Raw genomic sequence first — 19,662 nt, 5'->3', positions numbered from 1 at the left:
CCATTCCTATGTCCAGGATGATATTGCCTGGGTTGTCTTCCAGGATTTTTATAGTTTGGGGTTTTACATTTAAGTCCTTAATCCATCTTGAGTTGATTTTTGTATATGATGTAAGAAAAGGGTCCAGCTTTTATCTTCTGCATATGGCTAGCCAGTTATCCCAGCACCATTTGTTGAATAGGAAGTCTTTTCCCCATTGCTTGTTTTTGTCAGCTTTGTTGCAGATCAGATAGGTGTAGGTGCGTGACCTTATTTCTGGGCTCTTTATTCTGTTCCGTTGGTCTATGTGCCTGTTTTTGGACCAGTACCATGCTGTTTTGGTTACTGTAGCTTTATAGTATAGTTTAAAGTCAGGTAATGTGATGCCTCCAGCCTTGTTCTTTTTGCTTAGGATTGCTTTGGCTATTTGGGCTTTTTTTGTTGGGGGGTTCCCTACAAATTTTAAAATAGTTTTTTCTAGTTCTGTGAGGAATGTCACTGGTAGTTTAGTAGGAATAGCATTGAATCTGTAAATTGCTTTGAACAGTACAGCCATTTTAATTATATTGATTCTTTCCATCTATGAGTATGGACGTTTTTTCATTTTTTGTGAGTCTTCTCCAATTCCTTTGAGCAGTGTTTTGTTATTCTCATTGCAGAGATCTTCTACCTCCTCGGTTAACTGTATTCTCAGATATTTTACTCTTTTTCACACACACATTCTATTGGTTCTGTTGCTCTGAAAACCCCTGACTAATACATCCCTAAAGGCACAAGCCCAAGACTCCTGAAACCAAAGGAGAGGATGTGTAGAACCAATATATTTTCAGGCTCATTAGTTCCTCATTTGGTTTATATACACCACCAATTACATTGCACATTTTGCAAGTGATTACCCAGAGGGTTTCCAAGATATCCCTGGAGTGACCAGATGACTGCAGTGGGACTAAGGTGGCAAATTTGATTTTACATCTAAATTCATTTTTCAGATTTGTTGGTATACTAAAGCTGCTTCTCCTTTTTGCACTGTTTCCTTGGTGATTCTGTCTAAAATGTGCATTTTGTTTCTCTGTTCTGTTCTAAGGAACAATTCCTCCTTGTTTTCTGTAAAACCATTCTAGTTAGTCTTAGTGTTTTGCCTGGGGTCTGACACTCCTTTTCATTGATTACCTTGGTATAGAGTCAACAGATATATAAACACACACACACACACACACACGCACACACAATGGATATATGAAATCTAAGAATCTAGTAAAAAATTGATTCCACTGCTTGGAACACCACTAAAAGTAATCAGTGAAATCTTTGACTTCCTTAACTCCTTTCTGGATTGAAATGAAAAATTAATAAATTAACATATAGAGTGTGCCATATTCCAAGAGGATCTAGTAACAGAAGCTTCAGGAAAGTAAGATTTATGAAATATTCCCAAATATCTGCTAATTCACATTCATGTAATTCTCCCCCCAATTTTTTGCAAAGTGCTATAGAAATTAGAAGGCTAAGTAAGAAAATGGCAATGAATTTTAATAAAAGCATTAAAATTAAGTCAACACTAAGATAACTGGAAGATGTTCACTATTCTGTTTGGTTGAACTAGTTTCTCGGAAAACAACAAAATGAGTCAACATGAGTAGATACACACAAACGATCTATTAGATGGATGAACCATATTGGTAGCATCTGTGCTTACATAAGACGACTCTGTATTTTGGTCTTCAAAATATATTCTTCTCATCTTTTGGCCACTGCTAAAAGCAAACAAACAAACAAAATGGTAAATATATTGTGACTTCAAAATGCCTGTCTCTTTACAAAAATGATCCAAAGAGGAAATGAAAGTTTTGAGCTCTTTGGGTCCTTGGGTTTATTCTTCTGTCTATAAAGGGGTTGGACAAGATCAGAAGTTTCTGAACTAAGCCAATCACCAGGGAACCCTGGAGATAATAGCTGCACATTCCCAAGCTCCTACCTAGGCTAATTAAGTTAGAATCCCCAGAAATAGAGCTCTGGAATCTGAGGTTTCAAAAAGCTTTTCTACTTTAATCTACAATAGATATATAAATCTTCTTACAGTCAAAACATCTAGGATTTTATAGGGGAAAGAGGGCTGGGCTTTTTCTTCCATTTAAAAATGTGTTTTAATGATAGCACTAACACAAATTATTGAAAGGGAAAAAAGGTCATCTTTATTAGCTCCATTTAATATGTTGTTTTAATTCTTCCATGACGGCTAAAGACTTTTAGGAATTGCAACAACAAAAAGTAAATATTAAGAACTGATTTTATTTCAGTGTTTAATAAGATTTAGAATATTTTCATTGCTGCAGACTCAGACTTACTCACGTCCCTGCCCTACCCCAAGGAAACTTCCATAGGCTCCCTGTCTTTCAGCATCAGGCCCACCCTACTCCCTGTAAGGGAAGGCTGTGCCCACTTCCCTCTGGGGTACAGCATTCATTTGGCAACTCTGACCCTGCTTCAAGGTCTCTGCAAAGTCTGATTCTTCAGTTAGAAACCACCCCGCTCTGTACGAGTTCATCTCTGTAAGAATTGATTGAAAGTGGGGTACGGAATTGATTGAAAGTTGCATATTGGCCGGGCGCGGTGGCTCACGCCTGTAATCCCAGCGCTTTGGGAGGCCGAGGCGGGCGGATCACGAGGTCAGGAGATCGAGACCATCCTGGCTAACACGGTGAAACCCCGTCTCTACTAAAAATACAAAAAAATTAGCTGGGCATGATGGCGGGCGCCTGTAGTCCCAGCTACTCGGGAGGCTGAGGCAGGAGAATGGCGTGAACCTGGGAGGCGGAACTTGCAGTGAGCCGAGATAGCACCACTGCACTCCAGCCTGGGCGACAGAGCGAGACTCCGTCTCAAAAAAAAAAAAGAAAAGAAAGTTGCATATTGAAAGTTGGTACCAACGGAATTCACATTTTATATTTATTTCTATTGCATGTCCTCAGAGTGCCTGGCTTAGGGTGCTAAGCCATGCTGTGAAGTAAAACACAAGAAAAGGAGCACAAAAGAAGGCCACATTTGGTCTGCCAGGGCCAGCAGCCCAGGATTGAGCCTCTGCACACAGCCCATGGAGCTCTCAAGGCTATTATTTTGAAACTCTGGTGTTCAAGGTCTCTTAAACATGCTTACTTCACTTAAAAACTTCTGAGTAGCATAGATATAGTCTCTCTAAAATTACCTAAATCCTCCTTGAGTTTATTCATACTTTTAACTTTTCCTACCTTCATGCTGGATGTTCCAACGATGTCCTGTGACTCACCTTGTAAAGGCCTGTATCCTTTTGTTGGATCAGAAGCAATATTTTTTCTTTTTTTAATTTTACTTTAAGTTCTGGGATACATGTGCAGTGCAGGACATGCAGGTTTGTTACATAGGTATACATATGCCATGGTAGTTTGAGAAGGAATATTTTTTCAAGTTTAATGTATTGACATTCCAGAGTTTAAATCATTCTTTATCCTTTTTATCTGAGGGCACTAAGAAAACATAAGGAAGAGAGCAAAGTCCTCACTTCAGTGGAGCTTATTAATGGGGGAAGGAGACAGAACATTAAAAATCAAATAAATACATAATACAGTGGCTAGGCAAAGTTCACATGTGGTGGCCAGGAGGGCTTTCCAAGGGCTTAGGCCCTGTGCAGTTGTAGAGGGCCCTGAACTCAGAAAGGCCTGCACTTGGGGCTTAATGCCCTGTGGTTATTGTCCTGATAGTCATAATCTCATCTTTGCATCTGGGTTTTGTAAGTGAAATCTTATGGGACAATGGGGCATGGAGTGGAGACTTGGAGCCTCAGCCCCATGGTGCCTCCTGCCACCTCCCAGGACAAGTTCCCAGACACCTGCTCCCGACCTTCTGGCACTCCAGGCCCCATGGGGCCACCCCATTCATGCATCCACCCCTTGATCGCTGCCACCCTGTGGCCCCAGCTGGGACATAAACAAGAGCATGGGAATGGTCAGGATTGGGCACATACGCTCTGTGCCATCTCAGATGGGGTGTGGCCAGGGCTGTCTTCATCCCAGAGTTTGTAGCACCGCAGTGCATTCAGTGGGTGACTCAATGGGGGCAAGCCTCTCTCCCACCCCGATCTAGGTACCTAGGGCATCGTGGTGCTCACCTGCAACTTGGTGCCTTGTGCAGCTCTCTGGCTGCTAGGTTCCCCTTCCCACTGACTGCCAGATGACTTATGTGCCATGCCCAGGAGGTTGGGCCAGGCATCTTTCCTTCCTCCAAGCCCACCACAGTGGATGGGCACCCCATGTGCTTCTGAAGGTCTACTCTCACTCTACAAGCATCCTTTGTTTTAGAGCATAGCATTAAATGGCAAGTTAAAAAGCATGTTGAGAAAGAGGTCATGAAGAAAAGAAAAAAGTTTCCTATTTTAGTACTTTTAACAGCATTTTCCCCCTGCTTTTTGAACCTCATGTTTTATTTTGTACTGGGTGCTTCAGAATATGTAGCTGATTTTGGGGTCATGGGAGAGAGAGCAATGGGTGAAGAAGCTCTGGTTTATTCAGGGTGGTCAGGGGCAGAGGGCCTTTCTGATACGATGTCATTTGGACAAAGTCTAGAAGGAGGTGACAGTGAGCCGTGTGAATATCTAGGTGAGAGGGTTTCAGGTAGTGTGAAGAGCCAGTGCAAAGGCCCTATGGCAGGAGTGTGCCAGTGTGTCATAGGAGGTGCTGGGAAACCATTGTAACTTAAACAAAAGGAACATGGGTGGAAAGGTAGAAGATGAGGTTGCAGCAATTGTGGGGTGGGAGCCTATTTGGTAGGACATGGCAGTCTATTGTAAGGACTTTGGATTTTACTTTAAAATGAAAAATCACTAGAGATATTTTAATATGTTAAATCACTGAGGGACCTACTAAAGAATGGCTTGGTATGATTTATATTTTAGAGAAATTGTCCAAGAGGTCTCACTCAGCATTTGCATATAACAGCTCTGTTGCTCTCCCATCCAACATCCTTCCCTATCCCTTTGTCCTGTGCACTCCTCCTTCATAGAGCACTTATCATCACCCTGCATATTACATATGCCTTTATTTATCTGTCCCCTCAGACTAGAATATAAACTTCATGAGAGCAGTGACTTGTTCACCAGTGTCTCTGAAGCCTAGATCATTGTCTGAGGCTTACTGAGTGCTCAATAATCATGTGCTGGTTGAAGAAAGGAATAGATCCATTAAGACACTGTATAGAGCATCTTGAGGTTGGATAATCTAGTGCTGCCTCACCTCCACGGCCTCTGCAGATCCTCTCTCAGAACCTCCCAGTGCTCCCTCACCTCCATGGCCTCTGCAGGTTCTCCCCCACAGCCTCCCAGGTGCTTCCTCACCTCCACAGCCTCTGCAGATCCTCACCCAGAGATTCCCAGGTGCTCCCTCACCTCCACGGCCTCTGCAGATCCTCATCCAGAGCCATCAAGGACACCCACTCCACTCATGGAAATGTGTCACCATTAGACAGTTCTTCCAGATATAGACCTAAATCTAACTGCATTAACCTCCATCCATGGTCCTTCCTCTGCCTCTTTGTCTTTCTGTTTGTTTTCATTTTTTAAATGTTTTCCCTGGATAGCCAGGTAATGTTTTTGTTTATTACAGAACATGTGGAAAGAACAGGGGCTAATAAAGTGTGCTGGTCAAGAGCACGGGCTTTACAGCCTCACAGAGCTGGATTCAAACCCTACTTCCTTCACCTACTAGCTGTATGACCTCGGTAAAGACAATTACCCTCCCTGGCCCTCAGTTTTCCCATCAGTAATATGGGGACATACTATTTTCTCACCAGATTGTTCTAAGAAATAAGAGAGGCAACATTTGTGAGGTGCTTGAAACAGCGCTTAGTGGTAGTTCATGCAGTCTAAATAGGGTAGATTTTTTTAATTAAAGAAAAAGAACAAAACGAAACTATTTTATAATCCCCCCACCCAGACAGAATCAAAAGCAGTTTATGACAACTTTCCTTATATTTGAAGATGGTTTCGTATTCCCCTCAAGGCTTCATACCACTAAGTTAACTCTCTCCAGATCCCTGAGGCAGCACTACATACAGCAATAGCAACTGAGTTGAACCAGGTACCGGGCCATCTTGGTCATCTTCCTGAATCCTTTCCACATTATCAATGGCCTCCTTTTTCCATATGTCTCCCAGAACCGGATACAACATGGGACTATCACCTCAACCTAGATTTAGACTTTTAAGAACACAGCCTGGGTTGCTGTGACTCATTTCCCCCAGAATTTTTTCTCAACTTTCATCCTATCTTATATAATGTCTTCATCTTCAGTAATGTATTGTACATTTATCTGGCTGAATGACATTTCATTAGTTGAATCCATAAATGTAGCCCGTAGGTTTCATTTTGAATCTTGATTTTATCATCCAGTATATGAGCTGCACACTCCACAAGTATGCTTTCTATGTTTATAACTATGTTCTTAATGAAAGTGTTAACCTAGGACATGCTACCAATGACCTTTCTCATGTTCAACAATTATCCATTAATCTACATCCATCTAAATTTACCATTTTCTAGGATATGTATTCAATCGATCTATAGTGATATCATAAAAATATTCTTGTCAGATGCTATGTTAAAAGCAAGATTCATCATCTCTATGGACTGAATTTTGTCCCCCACCCCACCTCGAGTTCATATGATGAAACACTAACCCCCAGTGTGACTGTATTTGGAGATGGGGCCTTCAGCAAGTAATTAAGGTTAAATAAGGTCATAAAGGTGGGATCCTAATCCAACAGGATCGGTGACTTTCTCCTACCCCCTCTTTCCATACTCAGGCATCAAGGAAAGGCCACGTAAGCACACCATGAGAATGCAGTCATCTGCAAGCCAAGAAGAGAGACCTCACCAGAAAATGACCATGCTGGCACACTGCTCTCAGACTTACAGCCTCCAGAACTGTGAGAAAATAAATTGTTGAATCTAGCCAGTCTATAGTATTTTGTTTTGGCAGCCCGATAGCATTTGAATATTTGTCCCTACCAAATCTCGTTGAATTGTAATTCCCACTGTTGGAGGTGGGGCTTGGTGGGAAGGGTTTGGTTCATGGGGGTGGGTCCCTCATGTCTTGGTGCTGTCCTTGCGATAGTTAAGTGAGCTCTCACTAGATCTGGTAGTTTAAATATATGGTGCCTCCCCCCACCCCACTCCGCCTCTCTGTTGCTCCTGCTCTCATCGTGTGAGCAACGGGCCTGCTCCTGCTTTGCCTTCTGCCATGAGTAAGAGCTTCCTGATACCTCTTCAGAAGCTGAGCAGATGTTGGTGCCATGCTTGTACAGCCTGTGGAACCGTGAGCCAAATAAGTCTCTTTTCTTTATAAATTACCCAGCCTCAGGTATTTCTTTATAGCAATGCAAGAACAGCCTAATACACAGCCCAAGCAAACTAAAGCAACCATCTTTGTAAAATTTTCCATAGCTTGCAGAATAATAATCCCATTCAAAAAGGGGATAAATTAAGTTTAGTGAAATTTTCTCTTAGTGAACCAATCCTGACTTCCAGGAATGATTTCTTCTTTTCTAAGTGGTCACGAAACGTTTGTTAAATGATGATTTCTAGGCTTTCGCCTAGTATCAACATTAAATATACAAGTTTCTAGTTTCAAGAAGTCACATTGTTTTCCTTTTGAAAAGTCCAAACTTTTGATCATGTCTTATCTTCTGGCATTATTCCAGACCACCACTATTTCTCAGAGATTGCTCTTGGTGGAGATACATGATATCACCCCTGCCATTTCTCTTAGCAGCCTGTAACTTGGTAAATGTGTAATGATATGAGTCAAAACACTTGTAAGTTTCCATTTCCCCATGTCTCATTTTTGTATCTCCTGGGCCCAGCACAGTGCCTGGTCTGTGGTAGGAGCTCAATAACTTTTTACTCAAATGAAACCAAACTTACTGAAGAGTGAATGGGGGTATCCAGTGCCAAAAACACAGAGTCGTTAAAAGGTTTAAGGGATAATGAATGTGAATGTGGGCATGCCTAGTAAACTCTAAAGCACAATATAAAAAGTCTCAAATTCTAATCATACCTAAGGGAGTCTACCAGGAAACATAACCGGGTGATACTTTAGGGGTGTAAGAGATAATAGGGAATGGATCTTGCCATACTAGAGGTTGCATGAACCTGGCTACAGAGCATATTGGGTAACATCTGCTAACTGTTGTGTCTGACGAATGCCAACGTACACAATGGCTCAAACATCACAGACGATTACTTCTTGCTTACCCAATCTTGTTTTGGGTTGGTGCAGGGAAAGAGGAGGAAAGAGTGGGAAAGGAGACTCTCCTCCACACTGTCATTCAGGGAAACAAAAGGGAAAAAAGCTGGGAGGGCTGCTCATGGTCGGTTTGTATGGGCCAGACCTGGAGGAAGCGCCCATCGCTTTCATTCACATTTCACATGGTGCGGTGGAGGCTGAGAGATGCAATCTAGCTGTGTGCCTGGGATGAAGTGAAGCAGTTTGGTGAACAGCCAGCCTGTTTCTAATTTTAAATCTGAGTAACTACTAAAAATTTTTACAAACACTATCTGGCCAATGCTGTGTGGGCCAAACAAAACATATTTGGAGACTGAATGCAGCCCAGGGGCCTCCCATTTGCAACTCTGCACTGTATAAATGTTAAGTACCATATTATTACCTAGGATGTAATTCTTGGGGGTATTGAGATCCGAGCTCATTTAAAGTGGTGGGTTTAGAATGTGGTGGGTTTTTTTAAAAAAAACTTTTCATTCTTCTCATATGGAAACCTCTCTAGCTCTTTTATTATTTTATACACTGTTTTCTTGACTCCCGTTGTTTAAAAGCAGCATGTAAGAAAGTATTTTACCTGCACCTCATTTTCCTCAGAACTTTTTAATAGTAATCGCTAGTCACCTTCTCTCACTTTTGCCCCAGATGATTTTCTTATTGGAACAGCCACCCTTGCCAAGTCTTTTCTAACAAACTGACCAGACTGGTTTCACTTTTGTCTGGTAGGGGACAGTGGAGCCAAATGGCAGCCCTCCTAAGTCTGCCTGGCAGCCTCTCAGACCTCCTCTCATCCCCTCTCTATCCTTCCTGTCTTTACCCACAATGCAGCACTCAGGTACTCCAGATCTATTATACCAACAGGGAAATACCAGCAGGAAGAAAAAGGAGTTATATTTGAAATAAAAGTAAATTCTAAAAATAAATTTTAATTTCCAATCACTTGAAACCATCTCCCGCCCCAACAACCCTTTAATGAACAAATAGGTGACTTGGCTTAAGGCCTTGATCTGCTTTAATGTTGCAAATAATTGCTGAGGAAAGATATGTATTTGCTCCAGATTGAAGGGAAATGTATCACTGATTAGTGGAAACTACCAAAATGAATGAAGGTTGTTTTTCTCAAGAAGCCTGGAGTCTAGAGGAAATAAAAAGATATACATTAAAGAGCCTGTGTTAGTAGGAACATATTGATAGGTTTAAAAAAGAGATGAAGAAAATAAATCTTGACAAAGATGTGCAGAAATTGACCAAAGCCTAGTGTTTATTTAGTAATGGTGTCTAAATACTTGGTGATGTCTTGGTCCATTCAGGCTACTATAACAAAATACCATAAACCAAGTGGTTTATAAACAACAGAAATGTATTCCTTACAGTCCTGAAGGCTGGAAAATCCAAGATCCAAAGTGCCAGCCAATTTGGTGTCTGGTGAGGGTCTGTTTCCTGGCTCATAGATGGCATCTTCTCACTGTGTCTTCACATGGTGAAAGAGGCAAACAGACTCCCTTGGAACTATTTTATAAGGGCATCAATCCCATTCATGAGGGCAGAGTCCTTGGGATTTAATCACACCCCAAAAGCCCTACCTGCTAATAACATCACACTGGTAGTTAGGTTTCGACATATGAATTTTAGGGGGATACAAACATTCAGACTACATCAGAGAGAGTAGTAATTGTTACAACCAACCAGGAGAGCAATTTATCAGGATGCATAAAAATCTTGACGTACATTTCCTTTGTAAAGCAATTTTACTTCTAAATGCTCATCTTAAAGAAATAATAAGATAGGTATAGTAACATATATCTTTATGTAATTGATTTAATTATAGCATGGTATATAATTGAAAAACTTGGAAACACTTGAGTATACATTTGTAAGAGACTGCTTAAATAAATTATTTCTATACACATATAGAAAGAAGCACCATGTAATCATTTTAAAAGATGAGGCACATCTCTACAGATTGAAATTTAAAGACATCTACTATTTACAGGAAGTAATAAAAGGAGATTAATTAAACACGGTATAATCCTAATTAGGGAACATTGTTTTTATAGTAGCATTAGAATATCTAAAAGGACATTCACTAAATTATGTATCATAGTAAGTAGAGGGGATCCCAGAAAATGTCAGAATGATAATTTTATCATTGTCTATGCTCATCATCATCACCATTATCACCTTCATCATCGTTTGGGAGGAACATACTACGTATCAGACACTAAATTAGGCCATATGCAAATACAATCTCATTAAATCCCTGTGACAACTCTGTTAGGTATTGCTCTGCAGAATTTAAATATGTAAAAAGTAAGGTACAGAAAGGTAACTTGGCCAAGGTCTCACAGTTAATGAGTTGCTGAGCTGGACTCAAACAGCTCTATCTGACTTAAAAGTTCACACTAACCCCAAAACACCATAACTGTAAGCTATCTTACCTAGCCCCAAAAAAGTGTATAAATCTAATGTGGGGGGAATATACAACTGAAAATGACAATGGCAACAATAATAATAATAATAACTAAAGCTTATTTAGTGCTTACTGTTTACCAAACTCTATTCTAAGTGTTTTGTATTTAATAATGTGTTTAAACTTCACGGCAACTGTGTGATCGGTACTATTAACAGCCCACTTCACAGAAAGGAAAACTGAGGCCCAAAGAAGGTCCAAAACTTTTTCAAGGTCACAGTTTCAGGATCTTAATGTTTAGTTACTCTACTTACACTACCTCTAAAATTAGCATAAGAAAGGAATCAATGGATTTTTATGAGCGATCAAGGGACAAGATTACTTCTCAATAGAGATTTGCAAATCATCTGAGGCTGAGGACCTTTTCTGCCTCTTCTCCTCTGTGTTTCCAGGGCCTAGAAAAGAGGCTGATGAATAAGACCCGAAATAAATGTTTGTTGAATGAATGAACAAGCACCCTGGAGGAGGCGTTTCAGCAGGACCTTGCAGAACTGTTAGATTTGGGCTGTACATATGTATGTCAGGTGAGCAGGTTCACTTCAGACAGAAGACACGACCTGAGTTAATACACTGAGGCTGTGAAGCATGGGTCCTATAGAGGCAACATAAAGAATGAATATTTGGCTGAACATTAAAGTTCATGAAAGCGGAAATGAAAGATCAGTTTGAAAAAATAGGCTAGAATCAAGTCATAAAGAGCTTTAAATGTCAGGCAAAGGAGTTTGGTTTCTAATTCATAAACAAAGAAGGATTTGTTTCAAAACTTTTTTAGCAAAAGTTTAACAGATTTTTAAAGCTGGCCATTAGGTAACCATGAATAAGACGAAATAAAGAAGAGAGAAACTAGAACAGGGGATCAATTAAGAGTATTCACTAACAGTACAAATGAAAAATTGTGAGAATCCAAGCTAATGAAGTTATACTAAGGATAGAGAGGAGAAGAATGCAAAAGATATTGAGAACATAGATGTGTAAAATGTCTACTTGGAATTGATCCAAGTAGGGCATTGAGGTTTTTTAAAAATGGCTGCAGATTTTTTTTACATCCCTCCCACTGGGAAATGGAGTTTACGTTCCCTCTTCTTGAACATAGCAGGCTGTGGCTGCTTCAATCAATAGAATGAAGTGGAAGAGACACTAGGTGACTTCAAAGGCTTGGTCATAGAAGTCATGCAGCTTCCACCAGGCCAGCCACCTCATTAGAGGGTCATCTAATTACCCTGAGATGTCCACTGTGGAGAGGCCACATGGAGGTACTCCAGTCAACTATCCCAAATGAACCCTGTCTCCCAGCTATCCCCAGCAAAGTTCCAGAGTTTATGAGTGGACCATCTTGAACCCTCCAGACCAGCCCATCTGCCAGTTTAGTGCCTCCAAGTGACTGCATTCAAGGCCAGTAGAGCTAAAAGAATTGCCCAGCTGAGCCCTCCATGAATTCCTGACCCATAATATTGTGAGCTATGTTAAAATTTTTATTTTAAGCCATTAAGCATTGAAGATTATTTGTTACAAAGCAATAGATAACTGGAACACGGAGCAATCATGTAATTTATCACAAAACCCAGGGCATCTGGGGGGTGCAAGTGAGTGTTAACAATTTTGCCAGAACAGATAGATACGGTTTGTAGAGACCGTCCTATCTATAAGCTTCTTGAGATCCTGTTTGTTATTACATCACCAACCCCCAGCCTTGTGCATTAGTAAACCTTTATTGATGAAATAAATCAGTTTGTTTTTCTTTCTTATTAACGTATACCTTACATAAAGTTGACAAATGTTAAACTAGATAAAGATTTAAATATAGATTCACCCGTGTAACCACTACCCAGATCAAGATCTAGAACACATTTCCATCTTTCCTGATGTCTCCTTTGTGCCCCTTCCTAGTCTATAACCCACCCAAAAATAATCACTATACTATTGTTTTAATCTCTAACACCACGAATCAGTTTTGTCTGTGGATGAACTTCACAAAAATGAAATCAAAAAGTATGGTCTTGCTAAAATTGTAACTGTGAAAGTCAACCCTGTTATTATATGCAGCAACAATTTGTTCTTTCTCATTGCTGTGTAAGATTCCATTGTATGGATATAGCATGCAACTTTTGATGGAGATTTTGGGTAATAACTCTTGGACTATTATGAATAATGCTGCTATAAACATTTTTTATGTCTTTTGATCCATCAGCTGACAATTCAATAAGACCTTTTAAAACAAAGTTTTAGAAATCACTGGCTCATTGGATTTATTTACTTAATTTCTGGGAAGAATACTTTTTAAATTTTACCACTTTAGCAAGTGATTATCAATTTACCTGCTACTGTTTCACTTAGAACCACCTTTTTAAACCCAGTATACTCAGAAGGGGAGAGGAGAATGGTGATAGTGTTATCTGAATACACCTTTGTGAATTATATTGTGGCAAGTTAACTATTTTATTTATTTGTTTATTGAGACAGGATCTCATTCTGTCACCCAGGCTGGAATGTCGTAGTGCAATCATGGCTCACTGCAACCTCAGGTAATTCTCCTGCCTCAGCCTCTCGAGTAGCTGGGACTGCAGGAACGTGCCACCACACCTGGCTAATTTCTTTTGTAAACATAGGGTCTCCCTATGTTGCCCAGGCTGGTCTCGAACTCCTGGGCTCAAGTGATCCTTTCACATTGGCCTCCCAAAGTGTTGGGATTAGAAGTGTGAGCCACTGTGCCTGGCCCCAAGTTAATGATTCATAGAGCCTACTTTCACTCTCAAGAATGCCCTTGTTCGATTGTAGGTTTTATGGTCACCTGAGTTTCTACACTCCAGGCAACACTCCATAATGAGAACCAGGCTGGGTGAGAGATGTGCCTTTCTTTTGTAAAGTGTAAGAAACATGATAATGACAGTGGAGGTAGTTTGCCTGTGTGTTCTCAGTCAAATAAATTTTAGAAAAGAGTGTATGTGGAAACTGAAGATCTGAATGTTGATTTCCTTTAAGTGTTTTTGTCTGTGAATCACCTGAAAAATCTTTGTCTATCCCCAGAAATACTTATGCCCCAGTTTGAAGACAGCACTGGCTTATTTTACCTAAAGTGGAACTCCTAACAAGAGTAGACAATTGAATTTACTAATTAAAACAAATTAAACCAACTGATTATTCAGGAACTTTAATTAATTGTGGTAAAGGAGTCCTAACACAAGAGCTTTTGTTCAGTTGTAATAGTTTCCAAAAATTCACTCATTCATTTAAACAAATATTTCTGGAGCTCCAAATATGGACCAAGCATGGTTCTATGCCCTGAGAAGACATCAGTGAATAGAGCAGACATATCCCCATGTTTGTAAACTGGGAATTTACAGTGAATGGAAAATGGCAGTGATGTAAATAAGGAGGACTGACGGAGCCAAACAGTCCCACAAAAGGAACCATGGAAAAAGACTTTGTGATAAATCTCAAGGCATGTTTTCATTGCTTTTACAGTTTGAAGGAAATTGTTCACAACTTCTAACTGTACTGCAGGGCTACAGTAACCAAAACAGCATAGTACTGGTACAAAAACAGGCACATAGACCAATGGAACAGAATAGAGAGCCCAGAAATAAGGCGGCACACCTACAACCATCTGATCTCCAACAAAGCTGACAAAAACAAGCAATGGGGAAAAGGCTTCCTATTCAGCAAATGGTGATGGGACAACTGGCTAGCCATATGCAGAAGATTAAAGCTGGACCCTTTCCTTACACCATATACAAAAACCAACTCAATATGGATTAAAGACTTAAATGTAAAACCCAAAACTATAAAAAGCCTAGAAGAAAACGTAGTAATACCATCTTGGACATAAGAACAGGCAAAGATTTCATGACAGAGACACCAAAACAATCCAACAAAAGCAAAAATTGACAAATGGGATCTAATTAAACTTAAGAGCTTCTGCACAGCAAAAGAACTATCAATAGAGTAAACAGACAACCTGCAGAATAGGAGAAAATATTTGAAAACTATGCATCTGACAAAGGTCTAACATCCAGCATCTGTAAGGAACTTAAACAGATTTACAAGATAAAAACAAACAACCCCATTAAAAAGTGACAAAGGACATGAGCAGACACTTTTCAAAAGAAGACATACATGCAGCCAACAAACATATGAAGAAAGCTCAATATCATTGATCATTAGAGAAGTGCACATCAAAACCACAATGAGATACCATCTCACACCAGTCAGAATGGCTATTACTGAAAAGTCAAAAAATGACAGATGTCGGCAAGATTGCAAAGAGAAGGGAACACTTATACACTGCTGGTGAATTATTAGTTCAATAATTGTGGAAAGCAGTATTCCTCAAAGAGCTAAACGCAGAACTACCATTCAATCCAGTAATCCCATCAGTGGGTATATACCCAGAAAAATATAAATCATTTTACCATAAAGTAATATTCATGCAAATGTTCATTGCATCTCTGTTCACAATAGCAAAGATATAGAATCAATTTAAATGCCCATCAATGACAGACTGGATAAAGAAAATGTGGTACATATACATTATGGAATACTATGCAGTCATATCAAAAGAATAAGATGATGTCTTTTGCAGGAACATGGATGGAGCTGGAGGCTATTTTCCTTAGCAAACTAACACAGGAACAGTAAATCAAATACTGTGTGTTCTCACTTGTAAGCAGGACCTAAATGATGAGAACACTTTAACACAAAGAAGGAAACAATAGACACCGGAGTCTACTTGATGGTGGAGGGTGGGCGGAGGGGAGGAGCAGAAAGGATAACTATTGGGTACTGAACCTAATACCTGGGTGACGAAATAATCTGTACAACAAACCCTCATGACATGAGTTTACCTATGTAACAAACCTTCACATGTACCCTAGAACCTATAATAAAATTTCTTTTTTAAAAAAAGAAACTTGTCATATTCAAGTGTTTATATGAACATATGTTTAAATGCACATTGCTAATTAAAGTCATCAGCCCTATGAGAGACTGAGAGCACAACGGACCAATAATGTGAACCCCAGATCCTGCAATGCTATTGTTTAGAGGCCTGTTTGCATTTCTATTGGACTCTCTAATTGCATTGCCTGTCAGTGAACTTGATAGACAAGTTTAAATTTTGCACTTACTTTTTAAGTTAGGAATAGACTAAGTCAATATTTCACATATTAACACTTAAAAGGAAAGTCATGGTGTTTTATTTAAATTTACACATTATGATCCTTCACAGAGCTATAAACAGAACTCTGGTTCATTAAATTGGTAATGACTCTTCCCTGCTGAGAACATTTATTTCTATTTAGTTGTAAGCCACAGGTTCACTTCTACTCACAAGTAAAGGGGACTTGGATGAGCTGTTATACAAGGTTTGCCAAAAGGTTTGTCCCTAAATAACTGCTCCCTTTAGACTGTGGATATCTCTGAAGTAACCAACATTGCAATTAGTGTGTTTCCAACAGACAATGATTCTAAACTCACCTAACACATGTCTGTCACATAAATGTTTATAAAATCTGAATGGGGGAAGAAAGATCCTTTAATATTACAAACTTACTAGTAAGAAGACCAACATGTTAAGTAAGCTCTTATCAATTTAAAAGAGCTTGTATTTTCATTTTAACTGTCCGGTTACCTAAGAAGGACCCAAGAAAAGGAGACAGAATAGCCCTTTTCCTAAAATCTCTCTTTCTTAATGCTACAACCCTGATTTGAAAATTTAAGAGCAAACTGGGACTGTTCAGGGGTATTGAAAAAAAACACCCATAATAAATGTTCTACAAACACAGAGCTGCACCTTGAACTCCTCTCCTACAGCCCCCAAGTGCTAGAGAACTACAGAAAGTTTTGTTCTCACAGAGAGTTTTTGTGATGGCTGCTCCGTGGGCTATGACAGAATGGATCCTGACCATATCTGGGCTTGGCAGGTGCTGTGATCCTCTAGGACTGCCTGTCATAGGCATAGGGAGGAGGAGAGAGAAGACAGATGGATGCATTTGCCATTTCTGTGCCCTGCCATGACAATGACTGATAATGACATGTCTGGCAATGAAACTTTGAGTTGGGTGAATTTCAAAGCTCAGGAAGTTAAAACCATCATGTCCCTAGCAATTGAGGTTAGATCATCAAACAGATCATTCCACCATTCTCCCCTTTAGCTGAGTCATCCAAAAAAACTATTCATTGACTCTCACCGGACTGATGTTTTGTTCCTTAAATAAGACTGCAAAGTATATTTTTAATGGAAAGAAATCTTAAAAGTTGATTTAAGTGTCTTACTGTCTTTTAATGAAAATCTGTCGGTCCTAAATAATATAATTCCATGATTTAAAACATTTAATTAAACCATCAATTCATACAATATGAACAAAACTTAACAAGTTATTCAATGAACTGGCTGGGTTCATTCATGCACAGGTCTTTGGAGCTCCAACTCTGGAGCCGGCCTCCTTCTTCCTCCTGTTTCTCTTACTTCCTCCCCATGTAACTTTTGCCAAGTTGTTCAGTTCCTCTAAGCTGTGTCTCTCCTTATTGTAAGTGAGTATTATAATAATATAATAATAATTCCCTCTTTGCAGATTGTTTTAAGAAAAAAACTGAGATATCCCTGTAAAGTACATGTGGTCCATTATGTTTATTCAATACATATTAGCTGTCATATCACAGTATAGAAACACCTGGCAGAATCATTTCTTACCGTATTTGAAAGCCAAATGGAAATATAATTAACTTGGATTTACAAATTATTTCACATTTGTACATCTCTCTTTCTTCCATGGTCACAAACAAGCGATTTCTCATTATGCCTTGAAAGTTTAAAATATATTTATGTTTAAGAAGGTCCTATCATATCCAAATAATTAAAGCCAAAATGAGGTAGGAATTAAATTATATTGTAATTTCTTTAATTCTTTTTTGTGTGCAAACATGACCTCAAATTCATGGGCTTTTTCTTCACATTAGCAGAAACTATAACGTTCAGAAAGATTCCTCAGATATCTGGAATTTCTCATAGAAATTCTAAGATTCCAGGGGCATTCATAGAGACACACAGAAAAACCAGAGACATGGCTATAAATACTCAAAAGTGTACACTGTAGCTGTATTTAAATGGTGACTACTCACTTATCTGGTAGCTCCCACTGTGGCCATTCAGGGCCGTTTTATAGTCCCCTCCTACAACTGAGCTGGTTTGATGATGGATTGACCTATTTATCCTCTTCTTTGTTCAGGCCCGTTGATCACTGTCAACAATTACAATATGGGAGGATTCTCCTAGATGAGGCATACAAATATTAATGTCTGATCATGCCTGCTTTATAGAAAATAGGTTTACCTGAATTACAGACACAGCAACTTTTACAGAGCAGAAGTTTCTATTCATTTTGTAGCATAATTTTTATGTTAGCTTGGTTTCTTGTGTGCATGGATGTGTATGTATGTTTCTTAATCAGAAAAGGACTTCATTTGCCTATTCAGAGCTCTAACTTATTTCATTCTTCAAATGTAATGACCTTCATCATTTCACTAAGCAACTCAGGCACAAGTTCACTCTTGTTTAGAAATTAGGGAATCTGCTTCCATTAATCTTGATAGTATCTTGATCTCTGTTTCAAGCTGGGTTTTCCAAAATCCAAAATACTGAGATGGAGTTTGGGTACAAAATCTTTATTAGGAATCCACACCTGGGAAAAGGAAAGATGTGGAAGTAGCTTTGGGCAGATGAAGCAGAACTGCAGTGCAGGCCCCCGTGGGAGAGTCTAGAACAAGAGCTGACCATCAGCATGTCCCACATCAGGCTGAAAGGGCTGGGCTTTTATGACCCTGCTGCTCTCCATTACTAACACAGGCTGTCCTGTAAGGGCATCACTTCAGCAAGAGGGCTATCTGCAGGGTAGGTGGGTCCCAGAGTGTCTGACGGCTGGACCATCTGCTGGGCACACTCCCTTGGGCGGGCAGTGCATCCTTCCTTGGAGGGGGAGCTGGCAGGTGCATCTCTGTGTCTATCACCTTTGGCTTGTTAGCATGCCTTAAAAGTGGTGGGCTACAGAGTGAGGTGATTAAAAATAACCCACTAGAGGCAGGAAAAAAATAGTAAGAATGAGCATTTATCTCTTACGTATTTTATTAAAAATTGTGGTAAAATATATATTACATAAAATTTATCATCTCAACCACTTTTTTTTTTTTTTTTGAGATGGAGTTTCACTCTGTTGCCTAGGCTGCAATGCAGTGGCTCCATCTCGGCTCACTGCAACCTCCACCTCCCAGGTTCAAGCAATTCTCCTGTCTCAGCCTCCCAAGTAGCTAGGATTACAGATGCCCAGCACCACGCCCAGCTCACTTTTTATATTTTTAGTAGAGATGGAGTTTCACCATGTTGGCCATACTGGTCTTGAACTCCTGACCTCAAATGATCTGCCTGCCTCGGCCTCCCAAAGTGTGGGATTACAGGCATGAGCCACAGCACCCAGCCAATTTTAACTACTTTTAAGCATACAGTTCAGTAGTGTTAATTACATTCACATTTGTTGTACAACCACCACCACAACTCTTTTTATTTTGCAAAACTCTGTACCCAGTAAACAACAATCCCCGTTTCTCCCATTATCCATCCTTTGGCAACCACCATTCTATTTTCTGTCTCTATGAATTTGGCCTAGGTACCTCAACTACCTCAAATAAGTGGAATCATACAGTATATGTCTTTTCATGTCTGGCTTATTTCATTTAGCATAAGCTCCTAAAGCCTCATCCGTGTTGTAGCGTATTCTGAACTTTCTTCCCTTTTAAGCCTGAATAATAATATTTCATTCTAAGTATATACCACATTTCCTCTACCCTTTTGTCTTTGACTGTCTGTGTTGCTATAAGAAAATACCTGAGACTGAGTAGTATATAGAGAACAGAAAGTTATTT

Source organism: Pongo pygmaeus, chromosome 7 (assembly GCF_028885625.2).
Source record: "Pongo pygmaeus isolate AG05252 chromosome 7, NHGRI_mPonPyg2-v2.0_pri, whole genome shotgun sequence".
Classification (NCBI taxonomy): domain Eukaryota; kingdom Metazoa; phylum Chordata; class Mammalia; order Primates; family Hominidae; genus Pongo; species Pongo pygmaeus.
The sequence above is the reverse complement of the archived record's forward strand: the minus strand, read 5'-3'. Positions refer to the sequence as shown.